General features: G+C 56.1%; 1 protein-coding gene across 2 annotated transcripts in view; it reads right to left on the bottom strand.

Annotated features, from left to right (window-relative positions):
* The window catches only part of FLT4 (fms related receptor tyrosine kinase 4), a 60,540-nt gene that overhangs the window by 40,306 nt on the left and 12,261 nt on the right, over nt 1-7,973 (bottom strand). The gene's annotated exons all lie outside the window — the stretch shown is intronic.

Below are 7,973 nucleotides of genomic sequence, written 5' to 3'. Positions count from 1 at the left end.
GAATCACTAAATAAGCGGTCCAATGTGGCAGGAGCCTCTTGGCCGATGCTGTGCACTGCATCTGCCCCACCACCGGGCTCAGGGGGGAGCGGAATGGCTGCAGAAATAACCCCCTGCCTCCCTTCACGTGCTGCCTGGTGACCTGTTAGCAAACAACGCCAGGGGGTGGAGGGGAAGAAAGAAAAAGTACGATCTGTGCAGGTTGAGGCTGTGGGATTCCTGCAGATGCATCCTGTGCACGGCCCTCCGCGAGTACAACAGGAAAAGGAACCACTGCTCCCTCCGAAAGCACCATGGCGCGGGGCTGGGGACGGTCCTGCTGCTGGCAGCCGGCGCTGGGCCGGCTCTCATGGCCGTCCAGCCTCCTCGCTGGCCCCGGCCTGCTGGGAGCTTCGGGGACTCCCCGCATCAGGCACTGGCTCACACTGGGGACCCACTACTCACCCCAAAGCCCCACGCTGGGCCTGGCATCTTGGGATGCTGCTGCCCACAGCCACCTGTGGCATCCAGACAGGCAGAGGGATGCACGGAGCCATTCCCAGCCTGCAAAAGCACCTTCAAGGCCATCAGCTTTCCCCCCGCAAAATTCTCCATCCTTCTCTGTGCTTGCCAGATGATGGATCCACCCCATTGCTGCCCTCGCCTTTTCCCTCTCCGGGGGAGTGTGTGCCCTGCTATGGCTCGCTCCCCGTGTCTCGCTTTCCCCAGCACTGAACTTGGTGCTGGGTTTGGCCATTAAATCTCTGCTAACCGACATACAGATGGTTTGTGTCTCCGGCAAATCCCAGGGTGCGAGGGAGATGTCTCCAGAGCATCGAGTGTCTCCTCTCCTCTGAGTCTCTCCTTTTCCACCTCCAACCCCAGCAATGCTTTATCTCCTCGGCCCTCCGAACAGATCCCACTCTCTCGTGCACACCAAATTGCGCCCTTGCACGGGGAGAGCATTAATGTAATTAAAAAGGCATGCGGCAGCCCCGGCAAGCTTTGTTTTTTCAAGATCGTTTCCAAGCAAGTTGGCAGCGGGATATTAAAATAAACAGAGGGGGATTGATGGGATGCGGGGAGAGGAAGCAGGATCCCACAGCCACTCACACCTTGTCTATTTTCAGAGAAGTGCGTTTCCCAGCGGTTTTCCTAGCCTTGATCTCTCAGCGTGTGGCTCTGAAAGGGGCCAGGCTGCACCCAGGGCCTTCTCCTTATCGCTGGTGGCTCCTTCATTTTCCCCAGCCCCCCCCCGCCTCTTTCTGCACCCTGAAATCACTGCTGCTCTCAGCACAGCGGCAGGGCTGCCCACTTGGGTCCTGCATCCCAGGGTTCTCCCTGCCTGGAAGGGAAGCCACACTTGCCCTGGAAAGTGCTACCCAACCTAGGGTGTCTTGCAGAGACCGAGCAGCCCACAGGCTCCAGCCTTGTGCCTGACCTCATCTCTCCACCCTTCAGCACGTTGCCAGAAATCCTCACATGGGGCCTGGTTTTCCCTTGCGATGGCTGCAGACGGCTAAATCACTGCAGAGCAGCGTCTGTGCCAGAGCCAGCACCGCCACAGCGAGCGATGGCTTTGGAAACCCGGGCAAAGGCTGCGCGTGGGTGAAGGTGCAGGCATAACACAGCATGGCACGGCACGACACGGCTCCCACTCTCCGTCTGCTTCCACCCGCAGGAAGCCCAGCACCGGATCCTCCCTCCGAGCCCCCGCACACCACCTCAGCCCCTCTCTGCTTCCCCTTCCCTCCCTCTCTGCTGAGTTGGCCCTGCTGACTGATTAACGGGGCGCCTTTCCGGAGAGGGATTTTGTTCACACTCTGTCCTTCTCGCTGACTTCCTTCCCCGGCGCTGGACTGGATCGCTCTGGCCACAGCCGCCGTGTGTCCCCAGCTAACCGGCACAGCTCGTGCTCCTGCCACCAAACTTACTGCTTTGGGGTTTTGTGACCAGAGCTCCAAAATAACACACATAGAGCAAAGCTGGTCCAGATGAGGCTGCATGCTCCTGCTTGTCTCCCTGCACCTCGCATACCCGGCCCACCCACCCCAGTGCTGTACTGGGGCAAAAGATAGGCTGGAATGGAAAAAAGAGTGTCCTTTCCCCCAGCAAAGCTACCCCGACCCTGCTACTGCCCCATCTCTACGTTGCTGTATTCAGGCAAAAATTCACAGTCAATGAACATCCCAACAAAGCAATGCAGGAACTTGAGATTTGGACACTTTCTACAAAAGAGATTTCTGGCAGATTTGTACCAGGTAACTGAATCCCCAGACCAAGGCTCCAGGATGGAGCCCCTGAATTTACCCACATCCCAAGTCTGCAACTCAAAGCACCATGGATGAGCCTCTTCTGACTTGGCCAGGCCCAGGCAGCTGCTCTGGCCTGTCCCTGGCTGAGGCTCAACAGCTCTCTGAATGCCCTGGGATTGCTCAGGGCTCAGTGCTACCATATAGCCTGATGTGGCTCATCTTGCAAAGCGTCCCCCATTTCCCTTGGGTTTTACCCCCAGCCCAAACCTTTAGCTGCCCTGAGCTCTCCCTGCAGGCTGCAAAGCCAGTGGTGGGACTCTTTCCCTGCAAGCAGGGCAAGGCATGCACTTAGACGTGCAATCACGCACCGTAGTTACTATGTGAGTAAAGACCTGCTCCTGGACAGCCAACAACAAAATTCCGGTACCTCACTGGCAATTGGGGAAACAAGGACTGAGTGACCTTTTCTGATGCAGAAGAGCAGCAATAGCTGGCACTGGGGGAGAGGGAGAAGGAACCTTGCTCTGCCTTTTCTGCAGACCTCTCCTCTGGCTTTCCAGGCTGGGCTTATCCAAATCAGCAGCATTTGCTGGCGAAAATGCATGTGCAACATTTCTCCTTGCCCTGCAGGAACTAACCCCAGCACCGCAGGTGCCATCTTCCCCCTCTGCTCCAGTTACCTCTTCTCCACCTGCCCTGTGCTGGTGCCTGGAGCTGGAGAACCCACGGCTGCCCACAGACGCACGGGAAGTCCACGTGCCGGAGGCAGAGCCAGGCGCACTTCCCACCTACAGGGCTGAAGTTTCCCCATGGAGCGACTCCTCCTCATGCACGGGGCAAGCATCCAGCTGTGGGTTGGAGCAGCAAAGCGTGAGTGTCACGTCACACAAGGAGCAGGCAGCTGGCAGAGCAGCAGGGGGAATTTGGACGTAGGGCTGTGAGCTCCTCCTCTTCCTCCTCCCAGTTCTCGCCAGCACGGAGGAAGGCTTGTTTTGCAGAGAGGTGAGATATCGCACGAGGCTGAGAAATGAATGGCAGGCTCCAGCCAACGTGGGGATGAAACACCAGGTGTTTTCTCTCCAGCCTCACAGCGGGCAGGGTGAGCCCCAAACCACGGCGGGAATTCACACCAAAATGGAGCAGGTTCTGCCCAGCAGCCTCTGCCCGGGAGCTGCAAGGGCAGGGTGACAGCCACCCATGCCCACGGTGAGGCTGGGGGAAAAACAGAGAGGTGGCATGCTAAAAGGCTCTGTGGGCAAGATGGAAACAGACTGAGGTGTAAGCAGTGAATAAATTAAAAATCATAATGATAGAAAACTGGAAATCTCCCCAAAACTATGTATTTGCACAACAGCAAAGGAAGCAGGCCCCTTCTTTTATGGGGTTTGTGAAAGATGTTCCTTTTTCTGCAACCCAGGGTTGACCACCACTTCAGACCTGTCCCAGAAGGGGTTAAACACAGGAGCTGTGCTCCTCTGTGCAGGATCAGCCCCTCTGTGCCCTGTGCTATGGCAGCATCACTGTCCCAGCCACGCAACTGACCCCCACGCACCCAGAGCCTGGGCAACACCATTCCCCTTCTCACAGTGGGCAATGCCAATGGTGAGACAACACTCCTCTGGTCCAGAGATTTTCATCCCTGGACCTCAAAGCCCTGAAATATCACCAAATCAAAGTGGATCTGTGTCCTCACCAATTTGTGAGGATATTCCCAAAGCATCAGATGTTCCTTTGCTCCAACTGAGGCAGGCTGTCCTCTTTCAGAGGACACAGGGGACTCAGTCAATACTTACAAACACAGAGGTGATCATCATTACTGGGTGTCTGATCCCCCCGTCCAACACCAAAAGCATAACGAGACATTAACTTTGCCCCAAGACACCAGTGGGTAAGTTGGTGTATGATGGCAAGAGCCCCCCGAGCAGGGACCGATATGAAGGCAGAGGAAGGGTCCATGAGAGCTGGTGGAAATGCTTTTTTCTTGGCCCCAGCCTCAGAGATGCCCCAAGAACCACGGGTCTGCAGCAATGCCAGGTGAGGAGGAAGGATGTGTGTCCAAATGGACAGGGCATTTGGGGAATGCAAGAATCGGGGCTCTCCTCCAGCTCAGCACCTGCAGCCAGGGGAGATCCCAGCCAAAGCATCCCCCTGCCTGCCAGCCAAGCAGGGAGCAGGATGGGGTGGGCAGAGACGCGAGCAGAGCATCATGCGATGGCGGCATGGCCTCGACACAAGCAGAATTCACAGCCAGACCAGCAGCACTGCAAAGCTGGGCGTTCTGCTCTGCTCCCCCAGCCCCTGGCACTCCGCAGCACCACAGCCGTGCATCCAGCGCCCACGGGTCCGGCCAAACAGCCTGTGGCCTCAGTCCAAAAGGCTGCTCTGGCCTCAACGCATGAACCTCAATGGCTCTGTTTAGCCTCTCATTGCTCATAAACTTTAATTAACTGGTTCTTTTCTGGCAAGGCACAAAAATCTCATAACCACCTGCACTGATGGGGAATGAGGCAAAGAAAGTCACGAGCTCTCTGGGCTCCTTCAGCTTTTGGACTTCCAAGCCGGCAGTCTCGTCAGGGGACAGAAGCAGAGGAGCTCAAAAGCAGGAGCCACTTTCAAGAGAGCTGGGCTGCCCCGAGGAGCAAAGTTACCCTTGTGCCCTCACCCTTGGTGCCTCCAGGCAGGGGTTTAAATAATGGTATTTCACAAGCCAGCTGCCCCGAGGCAGCAGAGCAGGGCTACACCCAGCGATGCCGCCACCTGCTTTTGGGACTGCGGTCTGCAGGGGCACAGCCACCCTAGGGACCTGCCGCCACGTCCTCCCAAAGAGGGGTCAAGGAGTGCCTGTCTGGGAGCGTTTATCTGTCTGCCTTTCCCCCTCCCGCAGGAAGCACTATCTCACCATCGCCCTGCCTCGCTCCAGCCCGGTTTCCTGCTCCATCCTGCCAGGTTTACCCTGCTTTTTCCTCCTCCCCTCCCCCTGCCCCACTGCTGTCAGCCCATGTTTGCATTTCTGTCTCCTGCCGTCTTTCCTCTCCCTAGACCCCCCCCCGTCCCGCGCTCGCTCCCTACTCCATCCTCCCCGAGAGGCTACGTCCTGAGCCAAAGTTAGCCTCTGTCAGGTAGCCACATGTCCGGCCTGGGGCAGCGGGTCAGCCGGGGCCACCCTGCAGACCTCCTCCAGGATCTCTGCTGTCAGCAGCCTCCCCAAGCCCCAGGGGAGCCGGCTGTTTGCTGCTCTCGCTCGGGCGAGGGATGCTCCCGTACATCAGAGAGCTCGTTTCCCCTCGGCGGGCCGCCGGCCCACCCTTTCTGCTGCTGGCCAGGGGCTGGCCAGACGCCGCTTTGTTTGGTCCCCCAGTTCCCTGAATCGCTCCGGGTTTGTTGGCTGCCTGCTCCTGCCCGGAGAATCCTTTTCCTGCCTTTGAGACAGAGGATGCTCGAGCCATCTGTGCATTTTATTTCCTTGTAGAAACTAACAAGCCAAGGATTGCTTCCTCTCCCTGACATTTCGGAGGGCAGCTCCGGCTCAGCGGGATGCGCAGGGAGGGGAAGGGGAGCTCAGCGCCTTCAGACAGGAACAGGACCTATTCTGTCCACAGGATTCACTCCCCAACAGGCAGAAATCCTCAGACCTGCCAAAATGCCTGTGGCAGCTCCCACTGCCACCGCCGCGGCTCTGCAGGAGCCCAAGGTGAGCTGTCCTGCTTAGCATACATAGCCACCCCTCTTCCAGTGGCCCCTATTAACTGCATGGCTAAACCCTTGCAAAACTCAATTAAAATTATCCTCCCACATCTTAAGGACTGTCAGGTTGCTTCTTTTCCTGTTTTAATTTACTGCTTTCAAAATCTTGTCCTGCTCACATTCGCTGCCCCTGCAGGATGTGATTAACATGGCATAGAAAGAGCAGAGGGATCGGATGGCTTTAGGGGACCGGTAACAAAAATTAGCACTGTTCATTACATCTCTAACCTGAAGGGACACAATGGATGGTCCACAGCCCATATGAAATGAGTGTTGGTCCAAATCTGGTACCTGGCAGACAGGCATTGCCAGCACAAAGACATGACCAGGATGGTCGGGGGACATCCCCCTGTGGGCCCTGGGGGTCTGAGATCTCTGGGGAAGTGGCTTGGGAGAAGCTTGTACTGCTGCTAACTCCAGGTAACCTCTTTGGGACTGCTCAGGAGTTGCCTGACTATTGCATGAGCCAGAGGTTAATTGCACCCCATGTCTATCCAGGTGTAACACTGGAGGCTTTACCGGGCTGAAGTACCTCTGGCAGCAGTGGGTACAAACCCATGGGACACTAAAAAGACAACTTCGGCCGCTAAGAAGAAATGATAGCCTATACAGTGACAAAGGGTAAACAACTAAAGGAAGTTATTATCCACTGCTTCCCATGCTGTACCTGATAAACTTATGAGGCAGACAACAAAGTACCGTTTCATGCAACTCAGGTAAACTGTGGATTTTGCCACTGTTGTATACCCACAGAGAGATTCCCAAAGAGAGGAATAAGCTCCTGGAGGACAAGTCACCACCAGCTCTTACACACAGTAGTCCAGGTGAGACATCCAGGTCTAGGAGTCTCTAAACTGCCCATTGCCAAAACGAAGCAGGGGCATCAGGCATCGTCCCCTTTGCTGGAGCCCCAGCTGCCCATGCTGAGGCTGGTGACAGCCTGGGCAGAGCCAGGACCAGCTCCAGTGCCTGGGCAGGGACTTCCACCTGCAGCACTGGGGCTTTGCTGCATGGACACAGAGGAAGGGAAAAGCCTGAGAAGCAGCAGAGAGGAGACCCTTGGTTTGGCCGTCATTAACTACAGCTCCATCATGAGCTGTTCCCAGAGGCTCAGGTGAAGCTCCCATTGATGCAAACTGCAGATGTTCCGTTGAGGGAAGATGGAGTTCAAGCTAAGCGAGGTCTTGGCATCCGACTCTCGCTGGGAGATGAGGAGGCAGAGGCAGCTGACCGGGAAGTCAGACAGAGCCTGAGGGTCGGCACTGAGCACAGAGAGAAAAGGGCAGCAGCATTTGGAAAGAAAAAAGCAAGTCACAGGTTTGCTTTTTCCTTGATGTGTGTGGGCTTAATTGCTGGCCTTTGAAGTTTAGCTCTTCCCAAGACTGTTGGCTTATGGACAGGCTGGGCAGGACACTGAAGAAATCCCTGTACCCCACTCAGGGCAGGTTTCCCCCACGTAAGCAAAGCCTGCGGACCCTGCCTGCCTCCCACCCAGGCTGCCGCAGCCAGGCTGACCATGCTGGGCTTTTTCAGGGGTCTGCAAGCCACGCAGCTGGACTGGGAGGCACCGTGTCAAGCAGAAAAGACCTGCTCCTCTGTCTTCGTGTTCCTGGAGTTTGCATCCAGCTGTTTGCTACTTAGCTGTGAATTGAAATCAACTCAGAGCCCTCAAACCAAACAGCTGCCCTGGAGCTGGCAGTGCCTGTTCTACTCTGCAGAGCAACCCATCCTCAAGTTGATCTCCAGCTGCTGAGTGCGAGAAAAGCTGATGAACAGGGTAAGTGGGATAAAACAGTTTTGCAATTAGATGATTATCTTGGCCTTGGAAAACCTGGATTCAATTCCCCATCCGCTCCAGGCTCTCTGCAAGCCTGTCATGCAGCTTCTTTGTACCTCCATCCCTCCCTGAGCCACAGAGCGTAGGGCAGCAGGAACTGAGCTGCTTTGGCTTGGGAAAAAAGATACTCAAGCAAGAAAGGAGGAAACCTTATTCCT

This window comes from Haliaeetus albicilla, chromosome 27, assembly GCF_947461875.1.
Source record: "Haliaeetus albicilla chromosome 27, bHalAlb1.1, whole genome shotgun sequence".
Taxonomy (NCBI): domain Eukaryota; kingdom Metazoa; phylum Chordata; class Aves; order Accipitriformes; family Accipitridae; genus Haliaeetus; species Haliaeetus albicilla.
Note: the sequence above shows the minus strand (reverse complement) of the source record. Positions and strands in the feature narration are given on the sequence as shown.